Here is a 21348-nt window from a genome sequence, read left to right on the forward strand (position 1 = left end):
TCAGCACTACCATCCGCAGGCCACTTCAGCCAGACGCTCCCTCACTCTCTGCTAGAAATGGATTGGAGACTTTCAGAGTAGCCCTGATACAGACAGCAAGTGTAATGTCACTCTTGCTCCAGCCTCTATGACTCCTTTCAAGCAGCCTGACATTTTGGGCTATTGTTCCCATTCTGTTCAGTTTCCTAATCTATCAATCAGGCAATAGGGTTTTCAGGATCCCTTGGGATGGATACTATTTTGTTTGGGAGAAAAGAACTTCCACTATGGTGCTGCCAAGGCTGTCTCATTTCCCAGCTGCCTTCTCTTTTGATGTTATAGACTGTTCTCATTTTGGGCTTGCTTTTATGGCCCAGACATCTTCACCCATGTTCACTAGCTCCTTACGAGTTTCAAAATCACCCTCCTCATACTTCTAATATCACAAAAGAGGGGAAGCCACAGAAATTCATGTAACACCAGGACAAAGGAAAAAGAAGGCTAAAGCCAGGTCAATTTTCCTCAAAAATATACACAGACAGGTGCCATATGTAGTGAGAAGTCCCATATTTTCCTTTCAGATTAAAATATTTCCTCAGATTACAATTTCTCATGTTTGAAGACCCTGGTAGTCAAGAACAAAACTAGGAGAAAATGTAGAAACTATTTATTGAACTTATAGGAAGAAAGTAATCATAAAAACCAAAACAAAAGGGCAGGCTTAATTCATTATCATCCTGCTTCTCCTTCCATACCTTCTTCCTCTCAGAACAGGGTCAGGAGGATAATTGTATGGATTCTAGCCTTTAGTCTGTTTCTTCATGGGGCTTGCCTAGGTGGGTGAGATTCAGATCTTCTGCATGAAGGGCCTCAAGGATTTTGCCAAATCCATGCTAGCATGGATGGACACCGTGTCAGATGTCCTTTCTTACAGTATTAAAAATCAACACACTTGGAGCACTTCTTAAAAAAAGTTGTTTCTTAACAAACATCTTCTTTTAGGCTGCTTTCATAGATGCAATCTGCTTCTTTGCTAGACTATAGTGTGCAATGTGATGTTCTGTAGATACGTGACTCCCACCCTGGAAGGCTGATGACCAGGAAAAACAGCAATCACAGAGTGAATTCCATAGGTTGCGGGTGTCCATGCTATGGGTGAAATCCTGACCCCACTGAGGTCAGTGGGAGTTTTGCCATTGATTTAAGTGGGTCCAGGATTTCACCCTATACCTCAAATGGTCCAGGGATTTTGATCTCCTTAGAGAGGCAGAACAGCACCAATCGAATGGAATTCAGAGCAGTCTGCAGAGCCCTAGTCCTGTGGATTAAAATCAGCACTTCCTTATTATGATTCACAATAGAACAGTCCTGGCCTACCTCAACAAGGTGGGGGGCACCCGATCCTCATGTCTCCACAAGAAAACAACTTTTACTTGCTCTGGCAAAGAATCATCTCTACGCAAGGAACAATGTTTTTGCACAGGATCCAATTCTGCATACAAATCCATACAGGCTGAATTTAGTCACGCTTTTTAAAGACAATATCTAGAAGGTAAAAGCTGCTTTGTTACATGATTGCTACACTTCTATAATGATCCATTAAGAAATTTAATAACACAGCTTCTTTGACTAATTAAACAAACCCACTGTTCTTAAAACATATAAACACTTCTCAGATCTGGTACCATTCTAGCATCATTCTATCCTAGAATTCCTCCAGAATGGTTTATGGAGAGGACGGAACATAAATTCCCTGTAGTCCGGGTGTCTGCTTTACCAAGTAACCTACAAAATTAAAGACATATTTTAAAAAATTAGGATCCAATTCTAAGAAAGAACAGAACGGGAATTTCACATCAGTGATTTTTGATGCACAAGTATCTTTTCTCTAGTTTCCCTCTTAAGTTTAGGAATATCATCCTGTACAGTATGATTGTCATCTTAGACTTCACACAAAAAAAAAATCTCAGGCTTTTTGCACATCAGTTGCATTTTGGTTTGTTCAGCTAGTCACTTTTCAAAACCTCCAGCTATATTAAACTCTGTCAGACTCAGCTGGTGGGTGACACTATCTTGATTTTTGGAGTTCCATCATTGCAAGGGGATCAGTGGATGCCCAAACCTTCTCTGTTGCTGTCCCAGGCAATTGGAACTTGTTTCCTGTGGAGTTTATGGCATAGCTCTCCTTTCCTCAATTTTAAAGGTTACAAACATTACTCTTCTAGATGTGATTGAGTGGATAGAGAATGGGGATAGAAACCAGGAACTGAGCTCTAATACTGGCTCTAGCATTGACCAACCTTGGATAAGTTACGTATCCTCTCTTTGCTTCAGTTTTCCCAAATGGGGATATTTATACCTATCTCATGGCAGGGTTATGAGGCTTAACTACCTAATGCTTGAACAGTGTCTTGAAAATGTAGAGTAGCAAGTAATATTATTTAATCACTCTCAGGCCCTGGGTAGGATTCTCCCTACTGCAATGTATGTTATAATAATCTGGCCATTTATGTACAAAGAATATCAAACATAAATAGAACAAAAGATTGCACTGTGAAGTGACTAAAATAAATCAGATTACTTAACAATTTAGCATTTGTAGTCTTACATTTCAGAAAGGGTCTCATACTTAAAAATGGTTGTCTGCCTTTGTCTTCTGATCCTGGGAGGATGGGGGATGGGGTGAGGGAGCAACTGAAGATGTAAAGACCTCTTGAAAACTGCAAGTTTATCAACTGTATGCTACTTATGCCCCAGCTGAAAAATCTCTGGACAGAAAATGTGAGAGAGACACTTTACATGCACTAAAAAAACAGCTTTTCCTACCATGGGTCTCCTGGACATGGATTCTTGCCCTTTATCTGAAATGTTATTATTGAATAAACTGCTGCAGCAGCAGTAACCACACTTACTCCATTGAGAATGAAGAAATTTACAGTATAACAAGAAAAAAACAACATAAAGGGCTTGCCTTTGCTAGGAAACAATATGTGTGTTCTAATATATGTTAACATCCTAGTGTTGATAAGGCAACTTGTAGTTTTAACAGGTTAGCAGATCAAGGTAATACCTAGGGAAGAGCCTATCAGGCTCATGAGTTAAAAGTGCAAGTTGCCTTGTCTGCACTAGAATTTTAACGTTAAAAACCAGGGGCAGATGGCGCCTCCAATTAAATGGGTGCACTATACTAAACTGCTGAGGAGGGACTGACCACCCGCAGCTACACCTTGTGCCCTGGCACTGGAGGCTGTTTGAGGAAGGGAGGTCCGGGTGGTGGTGGTTGGGGGAGGGGGTTCCTGGAAGGCAAGCAAGCCCACTCCACACCCATCCTACAGCAGTGGCTCTCCTCTGGGCATTGCAATCTGGTGCATGGTGTCACATCACCACCCAGGTTTCGCTTACTCTTGGTTTATGTCGATGTGGGGGATCATTGGAAAGTATTGTGTCAGGGCCTCCAATGTGTGACAGATATGTTAGTGGACAATCCTTGTGGGGCTTTTGCACTTAGCCTAATAACAATTGCCCTGGCTCAGCTAGTGGTTTCTTCAGGGGGACAGTCTTTGGGGGAATTGCTAATAGGTTATGTGCCAATAACAGGAAAAAAACACTTTTGTTTTTCTTGTAAAACCAACAGGGACAGATGCCGAAAAATAGTCAGGGACACATGGTCACCCTAACTGCAGGAATCCTTTTGCTTTTCCATCTCCCTCTCCTCTGTGTTCCCCAGCTCAGAGCTGTGTGCTGTAACATTACAGGTGCTCCCCAGATTTTCTTTCCCCCTTTGGGCCTTGAAGAGGTGTGATGGCATACACTTGTGTTTATCAAACCCAATCTCAGCTCCAAAAGATCAGAGGCATTTTGTCTTCAGAGATCTCTGACTCTGAGGCAAATGTGGTTCCTGTACCCTCAGAAGCCGACAATGCTGAGAACAACAGGATCCCCCCTTTCTTGCCCTCCTTCTGCACGACAGGGGTATTTACTCCCCCCTCCCCATTTCACACAGTATCTGCGTTCACAGGACTGTGGGGCGGGGGTCAGCTGTGCAGTTTGCCCCTTATCTCATTCAAGCATGAGGGTGAGTGACTTGGCGGAGGGGGGGGGCCTGATCCAGGTGATGGGCCCTGCCTGGCTGCCCCACGCAGGCCTCCCCCCCCCCCAACATCTCCGGGAAACACAAGCAGAGGCAGGGACAAGCCGAGACACCCGCATCAATCACCCCTGCCGCCCCGCCCCCTGCTTCTGACTGACACCCCCTCATCCAACCACACCGGCACATGCCCTCCCCGCGGCCAATGAGAAGGGAGGAGGGCGGAAGATCCCCACTTCAAGGCTGGTTGAGCTGTGCAGGTAGGTGCTGGGATGTGGGAGCAGGAGCAGGAGCTGGTGCAATCGGGGAAAGGGAGCCGGGAAGCGGCGGGCCGGGGGTCACGGGCGGGGCGGGCAGCGAGGCTGCGGTGCGAGGCAGTGGGGGGGGTCCGGAGCATGGCAAATGCATGCTGCCGGGAGAGAGGAGCGTGTGGCTGGCAGAGGCACCGATCACCCCCTCGGGTGCTGCCACAGACAACAGGCCAAGTAGTGCTGGGAGCCCCAGTCCCGCAACTTTGTGCGAGGAGTCACTGGGGCTGGGGGGGCTGGGGGTGGGGGGAGGGCCAGAACTTTCTCTGCTCCAGCCTGCTTCCTGCTGCTCCGCAGAGAGGAGCGATTGCTGAGCGCTAATTCACCAGGCCGAGGCGGGGGGAGGGGGAAGCAGGAGGCATGATGATTGCACGGCCAGAAAGTGAGTTTTGGGGGGGGGGGGGGGACGACGGGGGGGGGGGGAGCGAGCCGTCACTTCGGCGCTAGATGTTAGACGCCGGGATCAGGGGCGAGAGCGGCAGCGGCTCAGTCCCACTCGAAACGAAGGGATATTTTGTTGCATTTGCAACAATGGTGATGGCTAAACGAGCAGGCCAAATGCTGGGAGGCGATAGAGCAGGGATGGGGTGTCGAGCCGGGGACATCCCTAGGTGGGCCGGGAATGAGATCCAACCTGGGCCAGCCGCCAGCGGAGATCCCACCGGGTCGCCTCCTTTGGGCAGGTCGGATACACAGGAGGGGGCGGAGGGGGGGGGGGGTTAGACGGGCTCTGGGGTAGCGTCGTGTTTGAAGAGGGTTTCAAGTGCCTGGCGCAAGGACAGTTTCTAACTCCCGAGCTGCAGCGAGGCTGAACCGTGCATTTGAGTTTCCAGGCTGTTCATCCGTTGGGGCTTCTCATCGGGCGTTTAGGTTTTGTGTGTTTACTTGTGTTAAGGAAACAAAACGACCACGGCCGTGCAAAATCCCAACGATCCCGAAGGAATTTACAGGAGCAAGAGAAGGCGGCTCTGGCACTAACGTGCCAAAGCGTCACAGCAGCAAGCATGGCATAGAGGCTGTAAAGACTTTAGATATTCAATGTTAGGAAATGGGGTAGAAACTATTATTGGGGGGGGAAAATACCCATTTTTTCCAATCCTCCATTTTACCCAAACATTTTTAAAAATGGCAAATTCCAGACTCTCAAGGTGGGTTTCTAGAACGATTTAAAACAAACAAAACCACATCAGAAATAACCAAATGACTTCTTTTCTTGTAAACTATTCCCCTCCCTCACCGCCGAAGTCCTTGTCCTGAAAAATAAATTAGGGTGGCAGATGTTCCTAAATGTGATGTGAAATTAAGTGATTAAGGTGTAATTTAACATGGAGGGGATTTCCTAAAATGGGATTTTCATAAGAGCCTAAGGGAGTTAGGTGCCTAAATACCAATCCATTTTTTCATTATTTTGATCTCTTTACCTGAATCATTAATCTATCTAGTGTGCAGATTTTTGTTTATGCTTTCCAACTGTCTTGTCCTCCAGAAGTTTACAGAGTTGTGTCTAGTTTTCCAAGAATAATTCTTTACACAGTTTGCTTTGTGGGTTTGCTCTATATTCTGTCTTTCTGGGGTAAGGTGGTGATGATAAATCTATTTCTCCCTAAATCCTGATTTTTTTTTCTCTTTTTTTTTTTTCTCCCTTAAGGCAAGTTGTTTGCAATCTATATTTCTTTCCCCTAATTAAATTTTTTTTTTTTTGTTACAGATACCAGATTTCCACTTCTTCAAATAAGAAAGATTTGCAGAACTACTAGAACTTGGTTGGATCTGGAAAGATTAAGAGTCCCTCACAACTCAATCTTGAGTCTCTTCTGAACTGCTCCAGACACTATGGATTCTATCAAGATGTCCTGCAAGGTAGGACCTACCATCTCTTCATTTTTATAATGGTACATTGTCTTCAGAGTTCTACTCAATACAGAAATGCCTGAATTGTGAAAAGCACCATGGTATCTGAAGTCTTTGTTTAGAAGTCTGAGGGTGCTGTTTATTCTCAGGAAAGGTTTAAAAACCAGGACCATTCTGTCACTTCCATGAGACATATCTAACCAGAAAATGAAGATCCAGGAATGTAGCTCAAACAAAAGTTCACTTTCCATATCTAGATTTGATCTCTTTTTGAGGAAGAAAATAATTTGTCTAAAATTGGAAAAATGCAATAACTTCTGGTGTGTTATTTTATTTTAGCTTCTTGTGAGTGTGCGTATATATTTTTTTAAGTGTGAATTTAATTTTTTTTATTAATAACTATAATTTTAGTTAAGTATTTCAGGATCACTCAGCATGGTACCAGAAATGCTATATCAGTTTTTGACACTATGAACTAAGGCCTTCTGACGTAGCGTATTTGGGAGGTCACTGTATGTTGTAAATTAGTAGTTGGGTAGTCCCTGCTGAAAATGTGGGATCCAAATATCCTTGCAATAACTTCCTTAATATTTTTAATAATTTTACAGAATTAGTAGAAATTATCTTCCAGAGTGTAAATCAGCTCAGTCTGAAAACCTGATAAGCAGGACAGAAAATCTGTGGAGATTTCCAAATGCATTAGAATTGACAGTGTCTCCATATTGTCAATGCCACTCAGACTATATGAAGTTATAACCTGCTACTACCAAGTCTTTGGGGTTTTGTCTTTTGTAAATACTTGACAGGGCTTGATGAAGTGAACAACTTATACATAAGGCAGAATATTGCTGGGACTTTTGAAACATTTTAGAAATAATAAAGACTGCAGGGGAATGGAGCACATCTACCGAGTCCAATCTAGTTTATTCTAATGCAGCCCCCATTACTCTACTTAGTGAAGGATTGATCCTTAAGGTATTCTGTCTAATGCTTTGTTCATCCTAGTTTTAATTGACTCATTAAATTGAGCTTCCACTGCTTCAGTCTGACTGATTTCACCATTAGGAAATGTTTCCTGATATTCGGCCTTTTTTCCCCTCTTTAGATTTATCCCACTGGTCCTAGATTCTTACTTGATTCTCCCGAAAATAATACCTTTCCTTTGTTGTGTACGCCCCTCAAATGCTTGTATATGGCTGTCACATTCTCTTTGCTGACACGAAACTTGGTATTGTTATACGTGCTTGTAATTCCCACCGAGTTTTGCATATGCCTGTCAGCATGATCTAATGTACTCAGCATTGACCCAGGAAATCTAAAATTCTAATCTTTAGTCTTCTGCTGAGTCACTGTTTGGGGTGGGTAAGTCACTTCACCTCTCTGTGCCTTGTTTTCTCCATCTGTAAAATGAGGATAATACTGATGTGCCTGAAAAAGGGGGTTGGGAGGATTAGTTGATATTTGTACACTGCTTTGAAGAAGTAAAGCATTTTATTGGTGATAGTGATTATTATAATGTAAGGATTATAGCTGTCTTTTGCCAAGCTGTATGCATTTAATAAAAATCAGAAAGGTCAACAGTCATAAAAGGAGAAAGGGTCACAATCCTTCTCCATACTAAGCATTTTTCTTGGTTGTTATGAAAGCCAACTCTCTCCTCCCCCTCCCCCCCCCCCCCCCAAACTATACAGGGCAAATGAATGACCCTGCCTTCAGTGGGATTGCATAGGGTGGAATTTACAATATGTTACAATAAAATAGCTAATAAATCCATTCATATGGATATTTAGACAAGTCTACATTAGTGATTGATCAGCAGCTGGTCAGCATAAAAGTATAGATCCTAACCCTAACCCTATGCTGTGTATGTATTGACAACATCAACAACATAAAACCCTAATACTATTTAATATAGTTCTCTGCTACAAGTTTTGGAGGTTGCCGCTACATTTTAGCATGTGATTTTCCCCCCCCCCCCCACTCCCCCTGAAGGTGCTATGTTCCTGTAACTTCTGTTGATGGGAGCTATAGGTGACCAGCACCTATGAAAAGCAGGCCTAGATGTGTTTGAAAAATATATTGAAAAAGACTAATTAATATATGACAATTTTAAAATTGGTTAATGGATTAACTAGGTAAGAGTTTGCCATAGGTATATAGTGCACTTTGATGCCTGTCTACAGATATCCTGGGACACCTTATAAAATTAAATGTAGTTAGCCTCATGTCTTGAGTGTGATGTAATATGATAAGATTCTGGTCAGTTTAATTGCTGATATTCAGGGCCCAGTAGGCCTCAGTGAAAGGGACAAACCATGTTGGCTTCATGCTGCAGCTTGGAAAAGTTGTTAAATAGCACCAGAGTTAAGTAACCTGAGCTGTTCTTGGTGGCTGAGAGAGAACCAAAAAATGGAGGCTATGGAAAGGGTAGAGTAATGAAAGCAACCTCCCTTCACTAGAATCAGGAGGCTCTGGGGTAGGTGTAAGAGGGAGAGAATTAATTTCTTCTGCCTTCCAGTAGTCCGAAAGGTCTGGGTGAGAGGATGTGTTTGAAGCAAGTGGTTCACATCCTCTGGCTAGTAAGCATCTGATAATGATAGAAATATAGCTCTTCAAGAAGGATACAGGCATAGCATCTTGTTAGGACTTTCAGCACATTCCCAGCATTTTTGGAGTGGGGCTGGGCTTCACCAAGGGGATATCCCTGCACTTTACTGGGGGTAGCGGTGTCCCTGCACCCACTCATCTTTTGTGCTGGTGCTGGCTAATAGTTCTAGTTCTCAGTTAGTTGTCATTATTGCTTTATTCCCTCAATAAATGATAGGTTTCCCTAAAATTTTATTGGGATATCACAGACTAATGCCAAATCATTGCATATAATGCAAATGTGAGTGCAGAAGATGAGGTCATCCTTAAGCACAGCCGCCAAGTTTAGTGTAGCTCCTTATATGAGATTTCTTATAGCTCATGCACACACATGCCAGCAGGAGCGAGGTTTAGTCACACAGAACTTGAATGGGGTGTGTGTGTGTGTGTGTGTGTGTGAGGGGGGGGGGGAAACCCCATAGGTTAATAGTGTTGTTCTAGGGCAGAAGACTAAGTGGAAACTGATAAAAAACAGTGAAATTGGCCAGTCTAGTTTTATTGTCTAATCAGAGTGACCTGCAAAAAGTAAACCAACAGCGTCAATTGTGAAAAGTAATAGACTTTTACAACTATTGTTGTTAATCTAAGAGGTTGCTAGTAAAACAGAGAAGACTTTTAACATATGAATCTTTTATTATCAACCACTGAAAGCTGACAGTGTCTTGAAATACCCAGATTTTCTGTTGCCTCAGAAGATGAGAAAAAGCAAAAGACCATATTTGTAGAAAGTCAAATCAATTTAAAAAAAAAAAATGTTGCCGTGAGCCTGAGGCAGGGGCTTTGGTCTCCTTTTGGTAAGGATAAAGAAGTATTGGAAGACTTTCAGCTACTCTTTTTCCTTTTGGGCTGGCTATTCCAGGCACTTTCTTTTAACAGATGAAATATACCCCCATTCCTGTTAACAACTAGCTAATGCTTCTAAACCTTTATACTGTTTTTCTAGCACATGTGCAGCTCCACTGTTGCTACCAGGAGTGGAAGCACTTGTGTAGAATGGATGCAGATATGTTTACCACGGCATCATTTTACTCTGCAGAACAGGATTAGGGAACATCATGGTTAAAATGCCTGTCTGATGTCTACGCTAATACTTCCACCATTGTCAACATCAGTGGAGCTGCACTGGTGCTAAAGAAAGGATACAAAAGTTCCTAGTGTAGATCCACCCTTAAAAACTGAAAGCATCACTCCCATAACACTTTTCAGAGTAGCAGCCGTGTTAGTCTGTATTCGCAAAAAGAAAAGGAGTACCTTAGAGACTAACAGATTTGAGCATAAGTTCTTTTCTTTTCCCATAACACTGCTAGCCTTCACCTTGCTGGTGTCCCAGATGGCAATGGGTTTACATTTGGTGCAGGATCACATTTCCCTCCAGGTGTTTTCCCCTTCATCACACAAAAGTGAAATAACTCTTCATAATTTAGTAATTAAAGCAATAAAGTTACAGCTTGAGCTATGCCAGTTTTGCTAAGATGATACATGTTAGTTTTATTTATAACTTTTATTTTATTCCTTTAAGACTTGCATCAATCTTGGGGACCATGTACAGCCCTCAATATAAAATCAACATGTTGACCAGCATCAGTTTAAGTTTCTTAAGAAACATTCCTGTAACTCATTCCATCATGCTTCTTAGGCAAAAACCTGAGTAAATTGATGGGGACTGAGTCTATACCAGTGGTTTTCAAACTTTTTTTCTGGCGATCCAGTTGAAGAAAATTGTTGTTTTGTGAATCAATGGAGCTGGGGCAGAGGGGTTTGGGAGGGGCTCAGGTCTGGGGCAGAGGGTTGGGGTGTGGAGGGTGAGGGCTGCAGGCTGGGAATGAGGGGTTCAGGGTGTGGGAGGGGGCTCTGGGCTGTGGCAGGGGATTGGGGTGTTGGAGGGCATTAGGGCTCTGGGATGGGGCTGGGGATGAAGGGTTTGGGGTACAGGAATGGGCTCCGGGTTGGGGAGGGAGGGGCTCAGGACTGGGGCAGGGGATTGTGGCGTGGGCTTACCTTGGGCATGGTTCTCGCCCACAGGCACTGTTGTCCCACGCAGCTCCCATTGGCAGGGAGCCAGTGGGAGTGCGGAGCTGGTGCTCGGGGCAGGGGCAGCACGCAGAGCCCCGTGGCCCCCTCACCTAGGAGCATGAGCTGCTGCTGGCCGCTTCCGGGTGCAGCGCAGTGTCAGAACTGGTAGGGACTAGTCTGCCTTAGCTGGGCAACACCGCCAGCGGGACTTTTAACGGTCTGGTCAGCAGTGCTGACCAGAGCCACTGCGACCCAGTCCTGGGCCGCAACCTGCAGTTTGATAACCACTGGTCTATACTGTCCTCCGCCTTGTGTGCAGTCACATCTGTGCAAAACTAATGTAAAATCCTACCGTTTGATTTGGTAGCACTGTACAACCATTTAGCATCAATGTATATTATGACACAAGGTGCAAGGCCAAGACAGTGGTGAACTGTGTCCATTAGCCTTACACTATGCCATAAAAGTCAACACTGTGTGTTCCAGTTGGTCTGATAATTTCAGTGTTGTCAGTAGTTTGTGGAGTATGAGTAGATACTACCTGTCTACCTGTATCTTCCCCTATAGGAAGATGTACTTATCCATATTCCACAGATGAGTGCAGTATTGGAAAGAGGCTTATGCCTTACTCTGAAACATGCAGAATTTCCCACTATCAGACAGACTATTAGACAAGATAGACCATTGACCTGCTTACTATAATCAAGAACCCGTATACTTCATGGCACAATGGGACCATATTCTGTGGATAGAATGCTTAAATTCTGTGGCAAAGTTAATTTATTCTATCATGGTGAAATATCCTTCATTACCATTTTCTTCCCCCCCCCACCTTACAAAAAGACACATTACTATGGTTCATAGTTGATTATTTTCAATTTTAGGTACTTTATACCACAGAGTTTCTAGGGACAGAAGTTAAAATCATTCCCCTCAACTTTTTTTTTTTTTAATTATCAAAACATAAGTTCCCAAATTGTAGACTTTCTTTGAATATAGGAACAAGCAGTGGATTTTTAATTGTAAACTTGAGCATCAAATTAAGCAATTTAGTAACTAAAAGTGTCTGCTTTTTTTAACTAAAAGTATTACTTTTCAATTGGACTATGTAGCTTTTTGCATGAGGAATTTACTTTTCCTCCTTGACTCTATTAAGCAACTCCAAAATTTATCCAATAATCTGAGAGGCCCAAGAGAGCCTGTTGTAATGTTATAGAAAAATATTTGAAATCAATGATCTTGCCATTGTGTGATGGATCTGTATTAGCTCAGGTTTGTCTCTAGTTATAGTTGTGGAACCAGACAGAGATCTCGCAGTTCTGTGTTTAGGGCTCAGAGAGTAGAGTGTGCCCTTTTATTTTGAATGTGTCTTTTTGTTGTTGTTGGAATATTTAATAAACCTGTTTCAGAGTAGCAGCCGTGTTAGTCTGTATTCGCAAAAAGAAAAGGAGGACTTGTGGCACCTTAGAGACTAACAAATTTATTAGAGCATAAGCTTTCGTGAGCTACAGCTCACTTCATCGGATGCATTTGGTGGAAAAAACAGAGGGGAGATTGATATACACCGAGAACATGAAACAATGGGTTTATCATACACACTGTAAGGAGAGTGATCACTTAAGATGAGCCATCACCAGCAGCAGGGGGGGGGAAGGAGGAAAACCTTTCATGGTGATAAGCCAGGTAGGCTATTTCCAGCAGTTAACAAGACTATCTGAGGAACGGTGGGGGGGAGAAATACCATGGGGAAATAGTTTTACTTTGTGTAATGACTCATCCATTCCCAGTCTCTATTCAAGCCTAAGTTAATTGTATCCAGTTTGCAAATTAATTCCAATTCAGCAGTCTCTCACTGGAGTCTGTTTTTGAAGCTTTTTGGTTGAAGGATAGCCACTCTTAGGTCTGTAATCGAGTGACCAGAGAGATTGAAGTGTTCTCCGACTGGTTTTTGAATGTTGACGTCTGATTTGTGTCCATTCATTCTTTTACGTAGAGACTGTCCAGTTTGGCCAATGTACATGATGGCATATATCACATTGGTAGATGCGCAGGTGAACGAGCCTCTGATAGCGTGGCTGATGTGATTAGGCCCTATGATGGTGTCCCCTGAATAGATATGTGGACAGAGTTGGCAACGGGCTTTGTTGCAAGGATAGGTTCCTGGGTTAGTGGTTCTGTTGTGTGGTGTGTGGCTGCTGGTGAGTATTTGCTTCAGATTGGGGGGCTGTCTGTAAGCAAGGACTGGTCTGTCTCCCAAGATCTGTGAGAGTGATGGGTCATCCTTCAGGATAGGTTGTAGATCCTTGATGATGCGTTGGAGAGGTTTTAGTTGGGGGCTGAAGGTGATGGCTAGTGGCGTTCTATAAACCTGGAAGCCAGTATGCAAAAAATAAAGTTGGATTAGAAAGTGGAGTGTTTCCAGGGATTTCTGTAATTCACTTTTCTTCTGTGACCCCTGTTCTTTCTAACTTCTGCTTGTTTCTCAAACTTCTAGTTTTCTTTGCAAGGTTAGGAGTCTCTCCATATACTTGAGTTTCCTATAGTAGCATAACTTGTATTGCAATAGCACCTAGAGGCCCCAGGCAAAATTGGGGACTCCATTACTTTATGCACCGTACATGCATATAACAAGACTATCTTTGTCCCAAAGAATTTACAATCTAAGTACAATGAGAATAGGTGAAGGCAACAATCTGATGTGGGGAACATAAAGTAATTGTCTATGATAATTAGTGTAATAAGCAGCAGTCAGCATACCAGTTGCCTAACCATTGCTGAGTGTTTTGTAAGCATCAGAGCAGCGGAGGGTTTTAAGAGATTTGAAGGAAGATAATGTAGTGGCTCTGCAGATTTTTACAGGGAGCTTTTCCTGTGCTTAAGGGAAGGCATTGGAGAAAACGTGAAGATGTTTGAGCTAAAAGTGGACTCATGAGCTGGTATTGTTGGTTGAATGAGGGCAGGGGTCAACTGTCCAATAGCATATATGAGATGATAGGGAAGGTGAGGCTAAGCTGTGAAGTGCTTTAAAAGAAAAGACAAGTAGCTCGTGTAGTGGAGGGTGCAAAGGGAGTCGAGGTCTGAATTCAAATGGTTTTTGCAGCAGCATTTTGGATGGATATAATGGAGAGGTGATGGTGTGGTAAAATACTTTATGGGAGATGAGGGCCTGAGCAAGTGTTTTAGCTGTGTGGACAGAGGAAAGATGGTGAGATGTGCAGCAAGAAGGGGCACGATTTAGACATGGGCTGTCTGGAGGCATGGAACTAGAAATCTTGATTCTCAGTTAGGTCTTTCAGATTAGCAAAAAACTCTTCCAAGACAGAATGTAGAGAGGATTGGAAACAGTCATCCTTTTTCTCTTCATTGCTATGAGAAATGTTCCCTGTTTATTCAACGATTTCGTCTGTCCAGATGTCTTTCTGTTTCTGTGGTGCTTATGTCTGAACACATACTGCTACTGGAACCATTTATCATTGGTAGGAGACTTCTACCTTCTCTGCTTTTGTGCTGATCTAAATCCCAGATATTGTGTGTGTGTGGTTGTTGTGTTTTTTAATAAAGTGGCCAGGGATGCTTCTGCCATTGTAAAATCCTATCTTGGTTCAATACCCTGCCATTCTAAAGGGCAGTTTTTTTTGGACCAGTGGGAAATAGATCCAGAGCTCAGTGCGAACACTGCTACTACCTAGGTCGTCTTCATCTGACCTTTTCCCACAAACAGTTTTTTCATATTACCCTTACGAAGCCAGTATAGCTCTTGCATAGTCCAGGTATGTACCTGATCCAACACCGCTGAGGACACATCACCCTGATAGCTGTTCTTTGTACTGGCTTCCCATTGTTTTAAATACAGAGTACAGTTCAAGGACACTGGACTGATTTTCAAGGTCATGCATGGATCTGGTCCTAGCTATCTGAGAGGCTGTCTCTTCCTCCATGACCTCTAAAGACAGATCTGTTCCACTGGAACAATGAAACTGTCAAACAAAACGGGGGGACTTATGACCACAGGAGACGGTACCTTCACAGGAGCAGGACCAAGACTATGGAGCTCTCAGCCAGATAAGGTAAGTAAGATCACTGACTTTCCCACTTGAGGGCCTTATCTTGGCCACTAGAAGAAGCAGTGGATCTTCAGGCCCTGCACTGGGGCTGGCAATTGGATCAGATAGCAAAATGTTGTCCTGAAAAAATTAGGTAGATACGTAATCTATGACTTCCATAACTAACAGCATTGATGGGCAGACCCAGGGTGGGACTCATCTTAAAAAAAAGAAAATCACCAGTGTCTTGCAGTTGCTACCTGGAAGCAGTACGTTCAGGCCTTGTTGAAACATGAAGGTTGTACTGCTTTACCTCAACCAGTGTGTTAGTAGTAGTAGTATTAGTACTGTAGTGTAGTTCAAGTGGCACAATCCCTTAGTGTGGGTGCACTTAACCAGTATAAAAAGTGCTTATATTGGTATAACTTATTCCTGTACAGCAGGGGTGGGAAACCTCTGGCCCACGGGCTGGATCCAGCCACTGCTTCTTTTCATCTGGCCTGTGGCAAGTTTCTGCGCTGTGGGCTGGACGCTCTGAGCCTCGGCGCCCTCCTAAGGGGCTGGAGCTGTGAGCGCTGGCTCACCACCATGTCCCTGTGGCCCCTAGGTGGAGGGGTGATGAGGGAAGCTCTGCGCGCTGCCCCCTGTGCCGGCTCCACAGCTCCCATTGGCCAATGGGAGCTGCCGGGGCGGCACCTGCAGGTGCGGGCAGTGCACACTGTGCAGACCCGCCTGGCCCCTCCGCCTAGGGGCTGGATGTGCTGGCCACCTTGGGGAGGAGAGCAGCACAAAGCCAGGGCAGGCAGGGAGCCTGTCTTAGCCCTACTGTGCTGCCGACTATGAGCCGGCCGAGGTAAGCGCTTCCTGGCCGGAGCCTGCACCCCCTCTTGCACCCCTACCCCAGCCAGGAGCCCCCTCCTGAACCCAAACTCCCGCCCAGACCCCGCACCCCCACATGCACCCCAACCCTCTGTCCCAGCCCTGAGCCCCCTCCCACACCCAATCTCCCACCCAGAGCCCACACCCTAAACCTCCTTCCGCACCCATAGTCAGAACCGCACCTCAGCCCTGAGCCCACTCCTGCACCTCAAGCCCCTTGGCCCCAGCCAGGAGCCCCCTCCCACACTCTGAACCCATTTCTGGCCCTACCCTAGAGCTTAGGGAAGCCCCAAGCCCTCCCACAGGGCTGGAGCTGCGAGCACCAGCTCACTCATCTGCAGGGGGAAGCTCCAAGCCTCCGCACCCCACTCCTTGTGGGGCTGTGTGTGGCCTCTGACTTTTTTTTTTTTTTTTTTTTTTTTTAATGTGGGTCAATGGCCCCTGCTAGAAAAAAGGTTCCTCACCCCTGCTGTACAGGAACAGGAATAAGCTATAATGTTATAAGGAACCTTTTTTATACTGGTTATAAAATGACATAAATGTAGGGCTGGAAGGGACCTTGAGAAGTAATGAAGTCCAGCACCCTGCACTGTATAAGATCAGGTAAACCTAGACCAACCCATTACAGATTTTTGTCCTACTCATTTTTTAAAACCTCCAATGATGGGGATTCTACAGCCTCCCTTGGAAGCCTATTCCAAGCTTAATTACCCTTATAGTTAAATTTTTCCTAAAATCTAAACTAAATCTCTGTTGCTGGAGATTAAGCCTGTTACTACTTCATCTACCATCAATGGACCTGGAGAACAATTGATCCACTTTCCTCTAACAGCCCTTAACATATTTGCAGACTGTTATCAGGTCCCATTTTAGTCTTCTTGTTCTCAAGATTAAAAATTCCCCTTCTCCAGTATTTTGGGACTTCACCTGTCCTCCAGGAGTTGTCAAAGATAATTGCTAATGGTTCTGAGGTTGTTTTTTGCTGGTTCGTTAAGTACTGTAGGGTGACTTTCAGCAGGCCCTGCCGATTTGAATACATCTAACTTGTCTAAATATTCTTTAACCTGTTCTTTCCCTATTTTGGTTTGCATTTCTTCCCCCTTGTTAGTATTAATTATGTCAAGCATCTTTAATCCTTTTAGTGAAGACTGAAGCAAAATAGACATGAAACACCTCTGCTTTATAGATATCACCAGTTATTAGCTCTTCTTCCCAGCTAAGTAGAGGACCTATACTTACTTTCCTTTGTCCTGCTCCTAATGTATTTGAAAAACTTCTTATTGGCTTTTGTGTCCCTTGCTAGTTATAACTCATATTGTGCCATAGCTTTTCTGATTTTTGTCCCTGAATGTTTGTGCTATTTTTTTGTACTCTTCCTTAACAATATGTCCATGTTTCCACTTTTGATTAAAGTACAATTCACTTTTGATTAAAGTCCTAAAGAACCCCCTGATGGAGCCGTATTGGCTTCTTACTATTATTCTTTGTATCTTTCCTTTGCATCGAGGTAGTTTGCAGTTGTGCCTTTAATATTATCTCCTTAGATTTTCTTCCCATGGGACTTGACCTACCTGCTCCCTGATTGTATTTGTCTGCTTTTTTTTTTTTAATCCATTATCCTTTTTCTGCTGTTCTCACTCCTTCCTTTCCTTAGAATCATGAAATACATCATTTCATGATCATTTTCACCCAAATTGCCTTCCATCTTCCAATTCCTCCCCATTGGTCACATTCAAGTCTAAAATGGCTGTCTTCCCTGGTTCCTTTCTCCACTTCCTGGAACAAAAAGCTGTCCCCAGTACATTCCAAGAACTTACTGGAAATTTTGTGTTTTGGCACATTGCTTTTCCAACAGATGTCTGGGTAGTTAAAGTCCCTATCCTTCCCTTCCCCCCCCCTTACTACCCAGTTGTGTGTTTTGGATATTTCTGTAGTTTGTTCTACAGATGCCTCATCCATTTCCTCTTCCTGATTTAGTGGCCTTTAGTAGTCCCCTTTCATGACACCACCCCTATTTTTTTTTTTTTTTTATACTCCATTTCTCTTTACTCAGATTCTCAGTTGATCTGCCTCCGACCTTCTTTTGGACCTCAGAACAAGTGTATATATATTCTTGATATATAATGCAACACCTCCTCCCTTTTACCCTGCTTTTCCATCCTGAAGAAGCTGTGTGTCTCTATACCAATACTCCAGTCATGAGACTTATCTCATCAAGCCTCTGTGATGCCACTTAAGTCATAATTTATCTTATGTACTAATATTTCCAGGTTTTCCTGTTTGTTCCTCCTTCTCCTTGCATTTGTGTATAGACAGATAAAGTATTGAGTAGATTCTCCCACTGATTTCCCTCTTGTAATTTTCTGTGACCTTAACAACTAATCCCCTGTTAAGGTTACTCTTTTTTAATACTGCATCTATGGTAGGGGTCACACTGGTATAACTATTTGATATTTAAAAAAAAAAAAAAATCACACCTCTAACTGAAATAGTTTTACCAGTACAAAATCTGTGTGTAGACCAGGCCTCAGAAAAAGGGTGCTTCTGATTGCTCACTAGTGACCCATCTGCTCATTTAAGACTCATCATTGATAATTAGCACTTGTACAGTGCTTTGAACATGTCAAGCACTATCTAGTCATTCGTTCCCAGCTGTCCTTATGAGGTAGCTAAGTATAATCAACTTACAGATGGGGAAACTGAGATGTTGAGAGGTAAAGTAGGATAGTGCAGTGAATCAGTGGTAGAGTCCAGAGTATAACTTACTTAAGAGTGTGATTATTGGTCTCAAGCTAATTCTGTATAACCTGCTGTCTCTTGACGGGTTCTGGAGTTCCAGCTGCTTTTCAGCTAGTGGTATGGTAATTTATGATACAGGGTTCACTGCAAATGTAAATATGCACTGGATCCTGATCCTCTGATTACTTAATGTTGAAAGTTAAGCACGTGAGAAGTCCCATTGAAGTCAGGGGCTGTAGATCCACATTAAAGTTAAGCATGCATATAAATGTTTTCAGTATCAGGGTTTAGTTGCATACTAGCAGGATACCTTATCTGTGCAAAAAAGAAAAGGAGTACTTGTGGCACCTTAGAGACTGACATTTATTTGAGCATAAGCTTGCATCCGATGAAGTGAGCTGTAGCTCACGAAAGCTTATGCTCTGATAAATTTGTTAGTCTCTAAGGTGCCACAAGTCATCCTCTTCTTTTTGTAGATACAGACTAACACGGCTGCTACTCTTATCTGTGCAGTGCAGGAGGCTGTTGTAGTGGCGCATATGGTAGTGGATTTTGCAGTATTGGTATACAACACATAGGACTAGAGTCTCATTTTGCATTAAGGCCCCTCTATACTGCTCTAGCAGTGTGTATTTCATTTGCAGCAGGAGCAGAAGAGGGTTTCCCCACATAAGGCCAAATAATCTAGGAGGGTAACTGAGAATCGGCCCCCTAAAATATGTTTCTAAGGTTCTGGTCCTTCTAGATTAGCTCATCATAAAAGTGTGAAAGATGTAAATGCAGGAGTTGGCCCTTAGAATCCTCAGCTGAAATAGATTCATTCTGAAAGTTCTAAGCAGAGTTAAACTTAGCCCCCGACTCACCTCCCTTCCATGTCTCTTATGTAAACCCTAGTCTCACTTTTTAAATACTCAAAGAAGTACTCCACAAAGGGTAGATACCTGCTTCTCACTTAACTCCGCTGATGGCCTTCGCTCCAAAGGTTGATCCCACCCCTCGCTTTGGATGCTGATATATGCCACTTCCTGGCCTGAAGCACAATATGGGACCCAGCAAAGAATAGCTGCAGGATGCTTCAGGCACATGGATGGAATGGGGGCAACAGTAGAGAGAGGTTAAATTGGCTCATCCCAAGAATCATGGTCCTGTTTCCTAGCAACCTGAGGCTTTTTACACAGCCAACCCCTACCCCTCCCCAGAAGTTCATCCGAAACTCAGGAAACTAGCCATTCTTTAAAAGTTACCTATTCTTCCCCCATTCCTGCTCCCCCCCCCCCCCAAAAAAAAGAGATTATTGTATTCTTTTATGTTTTTATTATTGTAGTGTTTAAGAAATGTAAAGAACACCAGATAGTGATTTCAGGAATATCAGGTCTTTGTTTTTCCTGTTTCTGCTGGAGATCTCTTGGAAATTCAAAGACCCGAGGAGCTTTTCCTTTCCTTAATTGAAAGGTTGAGGTACTGAATCTTTAAAAGAATTTAATTCCAACTGTTTGGCATGCATTTAAACTAAATAAGTGGTATCAAAACCAAACAAGCTCAGCTCCTCCTTCCCCTCCCTCCTCCCCCAAGTTTTAAACAGTGACTAAAAATAATTTCCTCTGACACTCGGCTTTCATTTCCTTTATAATTGTGATAGTACAACTTGCTTATCAGTTGTCTACCTATTTTTTCCTGGAAGACATTATAGGAACAAGACCTGAATATCATGTAAAAATTAAGCAGGGATTTAAAAATTAAAAAAAGGCTTTCCTTGGACATAACCTGTAAAAGGATGGGGATGGGAGGGAAAATCCATTTCCCCCCGTTGGGTCATATTTAAGGAGTTAAACACAAAGGCCTCATTCCTTCAATCAGAGCCACATGGGCCCTTGTATCTATGTGGAGCCTCACTGAAGTCATTGGGACTCCATGCGGGCGGTAGTGTGCACCCGTGTGGATCTGATTAAAGTAATAAGGCCCAAAGGATTAGCCAGTTTCTAAACCTAATATTTTATTAAAATATCAGACGTGGTAGATGCTGTACAAAAATATAAGAAGCCAGAGTCTCTGTGCTGTAGTGTATAGACTTTTTATAAAGACAGCAGACAAAAGGTGGGGGGGGGGGGAGAGGAGGAAACAACACATAAAGAAAATATTCTGGGTGATAAATATGGTGTTTAAGAGACATGTCATTTAAACTATATAACACTCTCCCCAGCTGACTCTCTAGTGAGGTTGTTTTTAAAATAAACTTCTTTAATATTTACTAATTTTAGCTTTTATTCCCTTTTCTATTTAACCATGCCTTTTGAAAATGTTGTTTTTCCTATTTTTGTTAACTATTGCCTTTCTTCTAAGTTTAATATTATGCTCTTTTCTACTTTTTTAATTTATTACCTTCACTCCCACTAATGTGCGTGTGTGCGCACGCGCACACACACACTGATGTGACGAAGTGATACTGTACAAATTCTGTTCTATAGAAATCTCCCTCCCTTCCCTTAAATAGGAAACTGTTTTAAATAAGCTTTGAATAATATCTCACCAAAAAAAATAAATCTCTAATATACCTTTCAGGACTGCTTCACTTGTTTTTGCAGAATGAAGTAAGAAGAGTTTTATTGCAGTAGCTGCATTTTTGCCTGCTGTGCAATTTTTAAGGTAGTTTGTATAGTGTTGTTTCCTATAGTACATGTTTACTTTCAATCAAGATAAAAACTTATCACTTAGTAGCTATATTTTGATACGATTAAGGTTCAACTTTTGTATATTTGAATTAGCATCTGTACAGCACACCAGCCTTTGCTTGAAATTGCTTAGC

At 43.1% G+C, this 21348-nt stretch overlaps 1 protein-coding gene across 5 annotated transcripts in view; it reads left to right on the plus strand.

Moving 5' to 3' along the window:
* Positions 1 to 4279: 4279 nt before the first annotated feature.
* KANSL1 (KAT8 regulatory NSL complex subunit 1) overlaps positions 4280 to 21348 on the plus strand; it is a 184084-nt gene continuing 167015 nt past the window's right edge. For 2 of the 5 annotated variants that reach the window (XM_038385923.2, XM_043503460.1), the window contains exons 1-2: positions 4306 to 4326; positions 6083 to 6234. The gene's annotated coding sequence lies outside the window, so the exon portion shown is untranslated. Of the gene's footprint in view, positions 5523 to 6082; positions 6235 to 21348 lie in introns of all 5 variants that reach the window. The other 3 variants (XM_038385927.2, XM_043503461.1, XM_043503459.1) reach the window with 3 other exon arrangements.

This window comes from Dermochelys coriacea, chromosome 27 (genome assembly GCF_009764565.3).
Source record: "Dermochelys coriacea isolate rDerCor1 chromosome 27, rDerCor1.pri.v4, whole genome shotgun sequence".
Taxonomy (NCBI): domain Eukaryota; kingdom Metazoa; phylum Chordata; order Testudines; family Dermochelyidae; genus Dermochelys; species Dermochelys coriacea.